The sequence below is a fragment of the Trichechus manatus genome, unplaced genomic scaffold (genome assembly GCF_000243295.1).
Source record: "Trichechus manatus latirostris isolate Lorelei unplaced genomic scaffold, TriManLat1.0 scaffold00184, whole genome shotgun sequence".
Classification (NCBI taxonomy): domain Eukaryota; kingdom Metazoa; phylum Chordata; class Mammalia; order Sirenia; family Trichechidae; genus Trichechus; species Trichechus manatus.
The window spans coordinates 1,481,847-1,491,318 of record NW_004444120.1 but is presented as its reverse complement, the minus strand read 5'-3'; the positions used below and the strand labels follow the sequence as shown (position 1 = coordinate 1,491,318).

General features: G+C 41.3%; 1 protein-coding gene across 1 annotated transcript in view; it reads left to right on the top strand.

Annotated features, from left to right (window-relative positions):
• Positions 1-277: 277 nt before the first annotated feature.
• GPR19 (G protein-coupled receptor 19) overlaps positions 278-9,472 on the top strand; it is a 24,995-nt gene continuing 15,800 nt past the window's right edge. The window contains exon 1 of the mRNA XM_004387324.1: positions 278-448. The gene's annotated coding sequence lies outside the window, so the exon portion shown is untranslated. The remainder of the gene's footprint in view (positions 449-9,472) is intronic.

The window sequence follows — 9,472 nt, the reverse complement described above, 5'->3', positions numbered from 1 at the left end:
GCGGAGAAGTCTGGAGGTTTGGGTGGTTGAATCTTCCCCTTTTCATATGAAGATTTTAGGTCAGAGCCAATCAGGCCAGAGATTTCTGCTGCTTTGCTCCTGAAAGGAAAAGTGGGGGCAGGAAGAGAGAAGATGGCCACATTTTCCCCTGGAGCCACATGATCCATTTCCCATGTGACACATTCCAGAGCCTTGGAAAGGAGAAGGGAGGGGCACCAAGTGAGTGGGGCTGGGGGCGGGAGGAAGGTTTAACAGTCAACCCTGCACAGCGTCATCTTGTCTTCCTACCGGGAAGGAGGCTATGAGCCAAGGGAAAGGCAAAGGACAGATATGAATGTGTTCCCAAGCTTTCCTGGTGGTTTATGGCATTCTCTAACCTCCTATGCAGGGGCTGTTGCTGACCAGGAAGACCCAGGGAGACCGTCTCCGAAATCAAGTCCGGACGAAGGTATGTGATAAAGATCCCGCGGGATCGCCGCTGAATTTTGGCTCAGCGGACATAACACCTCTTTTTTCCCCGGGCAGTTTGGGGATTCTGCCCTGGCTTAGATGCTGGTTAGGGGCTTTTAGATTTGTTACAGGTACAGAAAAGATGCCTAGGTATTTCTGTAAAATGAATAATTTACCAGAGTAAGTGCCTATTGAAGAAAAATTGGATGGGCGTTTGTGTGTAGTGATAATGAATAAGACAAAGCACTCATTGATGAAAAGGATGTTTTTTTCCTTCGAATACCGGAAAGAGAAACAATAATATTACTGCAACCAACTAGATTTCGTTTTCACTGAAATAAAATCTTCCTTCATTGCTTTTCATCTGCTTATTCTATGCCCATGTTCCCAGAGGTTATTGGCAGTGGCTTAGGGAGCCTGAGTGGGCAGGCAGGCTGTTCTTTTGTGCTATGTGATCATCCTCCTTCTGATGTTCTGGTACCAGGAGTGCCTGTGATTGCACCCAGCTCGGATTTAGGACAGTAGAGACAGCCACAGAATGCCAAATCTTATAGAATTGCTGCCAAGAAGGCCCCTGGGAAGTTCTGAAAGGACTCTACCGAAGTTACAGGCTAAAATAATCTGCCACGGACCAAAATCTTGGCATCTTTGATCATTTCTACCCAGTACAAAGAGGGGAGTCTGCAAATTTAAATTTCATTTCATCTTTAACAAATACTTACAAAGTTCCTGCTATGTGCAAGCCACTGTTCTAAGCACAAATAATCATTCTTCTAATCTTTACAATAACCCTATGAGGGAGGTGTTATTATCCACATTTTACAGATGAAGAAACTGAGGCACAGAGAAGTTAGGGAACTTTCCCAAGGTCACACAGCAAATAGTAGAGCCAGGGTTTGGACCCAAGAAGCTTGACTCCAGAGTCCATGCTATCAACCCACTGAACATTCTGCTTCCCTACTCTTGCTGTTTCAGATGATGTCAACAGTTTGGCTGCCTCAGAAATTTTGTTCTACTGACCCTACTGGAAGATTGAATCAGCTTGCCCTGCTTAAACAGATCCCCAGGGAAATACATGTTTAGTTTTGAATTATCCCAACTGTCACATTCTGTACCCTCAAATAACCCGTTAAGTAATTGCCTGTTCTTCCCTTGTGCTGTATAGATATCTGGTAGTAAAACATCGTGTTACTATGGTGACCAAGCAATGTCTAAAGAAAAGAAATCTAGAATTACATCATGGTTGATTTTTTTTTTTTAAATTGAACCTAGAAATATTCGTCCATCCTCAAAACCTAGTAACAAGACTGGCTTAAGCATATTGTCTTTAAAGACACCTGGTTCTCAAGATAAAATAAATAGATTAAAAGCTTCTAAAATTATACATACACACTACGGCGTCAAATCTACTAGATTTATTGTTTTAAAATAATGTTTATCATTATACTTCAACATAAGGGAATAGATCTCTTTTTGCAAGTTATTCTAGGTTTTTAAGAGTAAAAGAGAAAGTTTGTCAGGATTTTTTTTTTTAAATTGTGGTAAAATATATATAAAGGAATTTAATGCTGGAAATTTCTGAGAGATGAGTATTCCAAGGCTTCAGACTGGTTCAAAACAGTTCAGTCGTGGCTAACGACTGAACAGATCCGAATTTTATTTTATTGTGTTTTAGGTCAAGGTTTACAGCACAAATTAGTTTCACATTCAAAAATTTATATGCAGTTTTTTTGTGACATTGATTGCAATCCCCACAATGTGTCAGCACTCTCCCGCTTCTACCCCGGGTTCCTCATGTCCATTTGTCAAGTTTTCCTGTCCTTTCCTGCCTTCTTGTTTTTGCTTTTGGGCAGGTGTTGCCCATTTGGTCTCATAGGCTCGACTAACTAAGAAGCATGTTCCTCACATATGTTGTTTGTTTTATACGCCTGTCTAATTTTTGGTTGAAAGGCGGACTTTGGGAGTGGCTTCCATTCTCAGCAGGGTGTCCAGGGGCCATAGTCTTGGGGGTTCCTCCAGTCTCTGTCAGAGCACTAAGTCTGGTCTTTTTTGTGAATTTGAATCTTATTCTACATTTTTCTCCTGCTCTGTCCGGGACCCTCTATTGTGATCCCCATCAGAGCAGTCTGTGGTGGTAGCCACACACCATCTAATTCTTGTAGGTGAATTTTTACAGTTTGGGTGATCCAGAGTGGTAACTGGAACAGGAAAAATTACAGGTCAAAGCCCTGGAATAGTAGATTCAGAAGAGGTGTAGTGAGCCCTTTCAGGAGCCTAGTGCGTGAGATTGGATTATTGCCAGGACTGTGGAAAGTGACACGCATTCAAAGTGGAGCAGTCGGCCACCATCTTTGAGCAGGACACCACTGTTTCCTACTCTGCTCAAAATCCAACAGGCAAGAGATTTGGTTGCTATGCAATGCATTATGCTGCCCTTGTTTTCTAAGAGGGAGATTAAGTTTCTAGCAAGGCTTCGCCCATAATTTTTTCTAAAAATTCGGGTCTGTTCTGGTGTTGCTTCCTTGGCCATGGCTGAACTGGGAAGAACCAGTTCAAAGCCTTGAAATATTCCCACCCTTTAGTCTGTGTAGATTCCCCTCTGGCCCTTGACAATAAAAGAGACTAGTCTCATTCCTGTATGCTGTGGGAAAACTAAGACAAGCTACTAGGTCTAAGATACAAAGAGATGGAAAAGGAACAGGAATCTCAAATATGTGTAATTTTTTTACTAAGTGAGGTGCTTCACTTCAGGGTTTCATTGCTGAGTTGGCGCTGAACAGTAATTGTATCCCCTACAATACCGAACTTTTGTCGTTTATATTAAACCTTTGATCCCTGCTGAAATCTACATTTCCTTGGGGCAAGTAACACTTTTACAATATATGGTCACCTGAGGTGAGCTTCTTGAGAGAAGGGACTTTATCCTTCCATCTTTGGATTTCTAGCCCTTTGCACCATGTCTGGTTTATGGGAAGCTTTTGTTCAATATATACTTGTGCATGAAGAATGGGGAGACTCAAGACTGACAGTGTTCTGCTGGAGTCAATTTGGGGGCCCATGCCTATTTCGTCTTGCATATAGGGAGGACAATAAGGAGGCAAATGTGTAGTAAGAAAGATCTCGGCAATAGTCAGGATTATTCCTGAAGTGTATATATGGTAGTCATGGCTGGTACTGGAGCAGTAGCAAACTAGGGTTCAAGAAGTGTTTATAAATTCTTTCCTGGGGATCACCAATCCCCATGATATTTTTATTTATACCTAGCATAAAGTTCTTCTGATATTTTTATTTATATCTAGGTGGAGGCACCCCTAATAGTCTCATTTTCCTCTGTTATTTTGCCTGGCACCATTTCCCAACTCTGAGACAATTCACCTCAAAGTTGAGAGCAGATGGCTTTAGGTCAATGCCTGCCACAGGCAGTCTGCTCCTAATCCAAGCTCCCAGGCCCCAGAACACTCCACAGAGAGCTCACAGGACTGCAGGACTCCTCCCAGGGAACCCTGGGATCTTCAGTGTCAAGTATGGGTCGGGGCTAGACTGCCTTTCCAAGCCAAAGCGGTTAGGACCTGAGTGCAAAGGATTGTCTCGGGCATATTGAAAGCACGCTTAGGATCTGAGTTCAAGGTAGTGGACTAACTAGGCTTAAAATAGTTCTCTCCTAATAGCTTACACAAATGTAACCCATTCCATTACTTACCATGTAACTAAATCATTAAGGAGAGGAAGATGGGGGTTCTGCATAAGGTGTAGGGTGTAGGTCCTTGAATCCTACCACTCACCCTCCTTACCCCCAGTGTTACCTGCAGAGTGAGCTGCAGAAAAGAAACAACTGCACTGCTGGAAGCACAGAACAGCTGGGGAGTGCTGCATGCCCAGACACACGCATGCACACATGCACACAGGCCTCTGATAAGAAGGGCTACTGCACACAAGAGACTTAGATTTCAAAGCCTACGTGGGCTTGCTACTCATCCCTTTGAAATCTAAAAGGAGTGACCTACTTATCCAGCTGAATAGGAGACGTTAGAATACACAGAGAGAAAGTGAATAGTTTTCCTGATGAGGAGAGTCCTTGCCAAGTATGCTTTCAACTTGGGAGTTAAGAATGAAAGAAGAAGTAGGAAGAAAGTCCATGAGCATGTGTTATGGATTGAATTGTGTACCCCAAAAATGTGTGTCAACTTGGCTAGGCCTTGATTCCCAGTATTGTGTCATTGTCCACCATTTTGTCATCTGATGTGATTTTCCTATGTGTTGTAAATCCTACCCCTATGATGTTAACGAGGCAGTTATGTTAATGAAGCAGGACTCAATTGATAAGATTAGGTATCTTGAGTCAATCTCTTTTGAGATATAAAAGAGAGAAATGAGCAGAGAGACAGGGGACCTCATTACTACCAATCAAGAAGAGCCAGGAGAGTGTGTCTTTGGACCCAGGATCCCTGTGCTGGGAAGCTCCTAGGCCAGGGGAAGATTGATGACAAGGACCTTCCTGCAGAGCTGACAGAGACAGAAAGCCTTTTCCTAGAGCTGGTGCCCTGAATTTGGACTTCTAGCCTCCTAACCTTCGAAAGAATAAACTTCTGTGTGGTAAAGCCATCCACTTGTGGTAGTTCTGTTATAGCAGCACTAGATAACTAAGATAGCATGGATGAAGGAAACGAGGGTCTGCCTGCCTTTCAGACACAGGAACTTGGCCTGTCAGTGTACCCCGAAAGTCAGGCCCTGCCAGTCGGACTATCAAATCCTTTCTTTCCTACAGTGTCCATGTGTGGGGGCGTGGGGGCTGGAGGTGGAGGAATAGAGAGAAGGACCAGAATGTGGATGCAATTTCTCCATTTTGGGCCAAGGCAGAAACAAACAACCAAACGAAAGGAATGACAGGGAAGGTGTCCTCTCCAAGAGGATAGTCTAGAAACGGAGTTACCAGCATGGGTATATTTTCCCATTTGCGGAGTCATTTCCTCTTGGCTAAACCTTTAAAGCAATCATCTCCTGGAGTCTTTCATTTAGCGTACTCTTCTAGGCACTAGATGTATGCCCTGTTTAATCCTCACAGCAATTCTGTAAGATAGGCATACTTAGCTCCAGTCATGCCTATCTGAAGCTCAGAGAGATTAACCTGCCCAAAGTCACACGCAACAGGGTCTAAGTCTGTCTCTTTTAACTATATTACAAGTAAAGATCTTTCTGCATTCTTTAAAATATACACATGTATATATATGTGGATATTAAATGAATATAAATATAGTTTTAGAAAATTTGGAAAATAGAGAAGTATAAAAGTACAATGAAGAAAATAAAAATCTAGCCACCTACAAACAACCACTGTTAAAATTTTGATGTATTTCTTCCCAGTCTTTTTCAACGCATATAATGATAACAAAAACATTGGTTGAGCACTTACTTTGTTCCAGGCATTGTTCTTAGCTCCTTTCTTGTGTAACTCGTGTTATTCTCACAACAAAACAGTGAGCTGGGTAGTGTTATTATGCTAATTTTGCAGATGAAGATGTTGAGTAGCTAGCTGAAGGCTACACAGGCAGTAAGTGATTTGAAACCCAGGCAGGCTGGCTGTGGAGCAGGGCTTCTCAACCTCACCATTATTGACATTTTGGGTCAGATAATTCTTTCTTGTGTTAGGTGTCCTGTGCATTGTAGGGTGTTTAGCAGCATCCCTGGCCTCTACCTACTAGATGTCAGTAGCGTCCCCTCCCCACATCCCACAGTTGTGACAAGGAAGAATATCTCTAGACATGGCCAAATGTTCCCTGGGGGGCAAAATTATCTTTACTTGAGAACCACTGCTCTAGAGCCTATGTGTAACCACTACACTACACAGCCTCTTCATATTTAAAATGCACATAGAGTTATTTTCTTCTACATCTAAGGAGAGAAATAAATCTTCAATTCAGGTTCAGGCTATGAAACCTTGCTGGAATGTCAATGGCTTTATAAGATCATAAATAGAAGATTGCTTCCAGAAAAAACATTCTGTATCTTTTCTCTAGTACTTAGCTTTTGCTTACCCATATTTTTGGTTACTCTAGGCTTCTACTACCTCATGGTCTCTGCATACTATTTCTTTCTGGTCCTTAAGTTTCCACTCCTGCTACTCTCTCCCTGTATTCTCAATTCCAATTTCTAAAAGAGAAAGAGAATCTGATTGGTCCACAGCATTCATGCTTGGACGGGCAACTTCACAGGCCATTGGTCAGTTTACAGATTGCTCCTGCTTGGGTAGATGCCCACCCCTTATCCAATCAACTATGCACCATGGGGTCAATTACTGTGGAACATAGCTCCTGATGCTTAAGAAGTTACATAGGGCAATTTGTCCCAGCAAAGAATCCCTAACAAGCAGGCTGTAAGCATCAAGCTTTCAGAGCTTGATGCTTCTTCCTGTCTTTTCCCTCTTCCTTCTCATCTTCACCATTGATCACCTTCTTCCATATAATCAGTCCAAACTTTTTTATTCCATAGCCTATTAAAGGTTTTCTATAGAGTCGCTATGAGTCCAAATCGACTCGACAGGTTTGGTTTTGATATACTATCCTATAATATACACACTCATGCATGCGCACCCGCTCCTAAAAATGTGACTCTCTTTAAAAAAAAAAAGAAACAAACAACCCTAATGTCCAACAAGTGGGGAATAATTAAATAAATTGTGGTAGATCTACAGTGCAATATTATGCTGCTAATTTTTTAAATGAGGTAGAGCCTTATGATGCTTTTAAATTATATTCTTAATGTGTTACTAAGGAGAAAAAGCAAAATTGAGTCAATACATATAGCGTGATTTCCCTTTTTAAATTTTGTGTATGTAAAAATGTTTATTGAGGTATAAAATAGGAATAACTTGTAAAAGATACACACTAAACTACTATTACAGATTATGTCTAGAGAGTAAGACTGAATAGGTGGAAGGGGGGTGTCTTAGTTATCTAGTGTTACTATAACAGAAATACCACAAGTGAGTGGCTGTAACAAACAGAAATTGATTTTCTCATAGTTTAGGAGGCTAGAAGTTCGAATTCAGCCTCAGTGGCTTCAGAAAGTCTGAATTCTGAGAATTTGAAATTCTGTTCCACTTCCCCCCTTTCGATCAACATTCTTCTATAGGATCCTTGATCAAAACGTTCAGTTATGGTAGCTGGGCAGCATCTAGTTCTTCTGATCTCATGGAGGCAATTAGCCTCTCATTCCATTCCCTTCTCCTATTCCTCACTGTCTTCCTCTGTTGCTCCAGGCAACTAGAGACCAATTGTTGTACCCTGGATGGCTGCTTGCAAGCTTTTAAGACCCCAGGCACTATACATTGATAGAACAGAACAGAAGATAGAACAGAAGCACTGAACATATTATTAGGCCAATTAACTGGGATGTCCCATGAAACCATGACCTAAACATCCAAACCAAATCCCATGAGGTGCTTGGTTGTCTGTCAGTAGGCTCAGCAGCTCCTCTTTTTTTTTGTAGCTATATATATCACACAACATTTGCCGATTCAGCTTTTTACAGGTGTACAACTTATGGCCATCAATTACATTTATCAGCTGTGCAACTCTTAGCCTTAATCAGTGTGCATTTTTCATTACCATAAACAGAAACTCAATGCTCCAGAAGCAATAACCCGCCTCCTCCCTCTCTCCCACCCCTGATAACCACTAACAAACTTTGGTTTTTATACATTTGCCAGCTCTTGTCTTTTTAAATAAGTGAAGTTGCACAATATTTGTCTTTCTGTGGTTGACTTATTTCACTCAGCATAATGTGTTCAAGCTCTATCTGTGTTGTAGCATGTATTGGGACTTCTCTTTCTGGCTGAGTAGTATTCCATTGTATGTACCACATTTTGTTTATCCATTCATCCATTGATGGGCATTTAGTTTGTTTCTACCTTTTGACTATTGTGAATAGTGCTGCAATGAACATTGGTGTACTATGTCTGTTCATGTTGCTGCTTTCAAGTCCTTGGATATATTCCTAGCAGTGGGATTGCTGGGTCATATGGTAGTTCTATTTTTAGTTTTTTGAGGAGCCACCACACTGTTTTCCACAATGGCTGTACCATTTTGCATTTCCACTAGCAGTGGATAATTATTCCAATTTCCCCACATCCTCTCCAACATTTGTTATTATTATTATTTTTTTATCTTAGCCATTCTAGTGGGAGTGAAATGGTATTTCATTGTGGTTTTGATTTGCCTCTCCCTCATGGCTAATGACGTTGAGCATCTTTTCATGTGTTTGGTGGCCATTTGAATGTCCTCTTTGATTAAATGTCTATTCAAGTCCTTTACCCATTTTTTGACCAGGTTATTTGTCTTTTTGTTATTACATAGGGTTTTCATTGGCTAATTTTCAGAAGTAGATCCCCAGGCCTTTCTTCCTAGTTGATCTTAGTCTGGAAGTTCTGCTGAAACCTGTCTACCATGGGTGACCCTGCTGGTATTTGAAATACTGGTGGCATAGCTTCAAGCATCATAGCAGCATGCAAGACACAACAGTACAACAAACTGAGAGACAGGTGGCCGGCTTGGATATCTAGTAGAAATTTAAAATTTTCCAAAATAGAATTATGGGTTTCCACCTCCCCAAAATTTTTCCCCTCATCTCAGACCCTTAAACCTAGGATTCATCCCTAGCCTTAATTTCATCACACATCAGTAAATCTTGTTGACTCTGTCTCCAAAGTATTTTCAATGTTCATCTACTTTTTTTCCACCTACACTGCTACCACCCTGGTCTAAGCCACCAGCATCTCTTACCTAGATTATTGCAATAGCTGCCTAACTGGTCCCCCACCTAATACTCTGCTTACCTACACAGCAACTAAAGTTGTATTTTTATAACATAAAACAGATCATATTCATATCACTTCTTTGCATAAAACCTGCAATGAATTTCACTGCAATAAGCATAAAATCCATGGCCTACAATGTCCTACATGATCTGACCCTTGATTATATCAGGTACCATTTTCTTCCACGTGTGTATACTCCAGCCACATAAC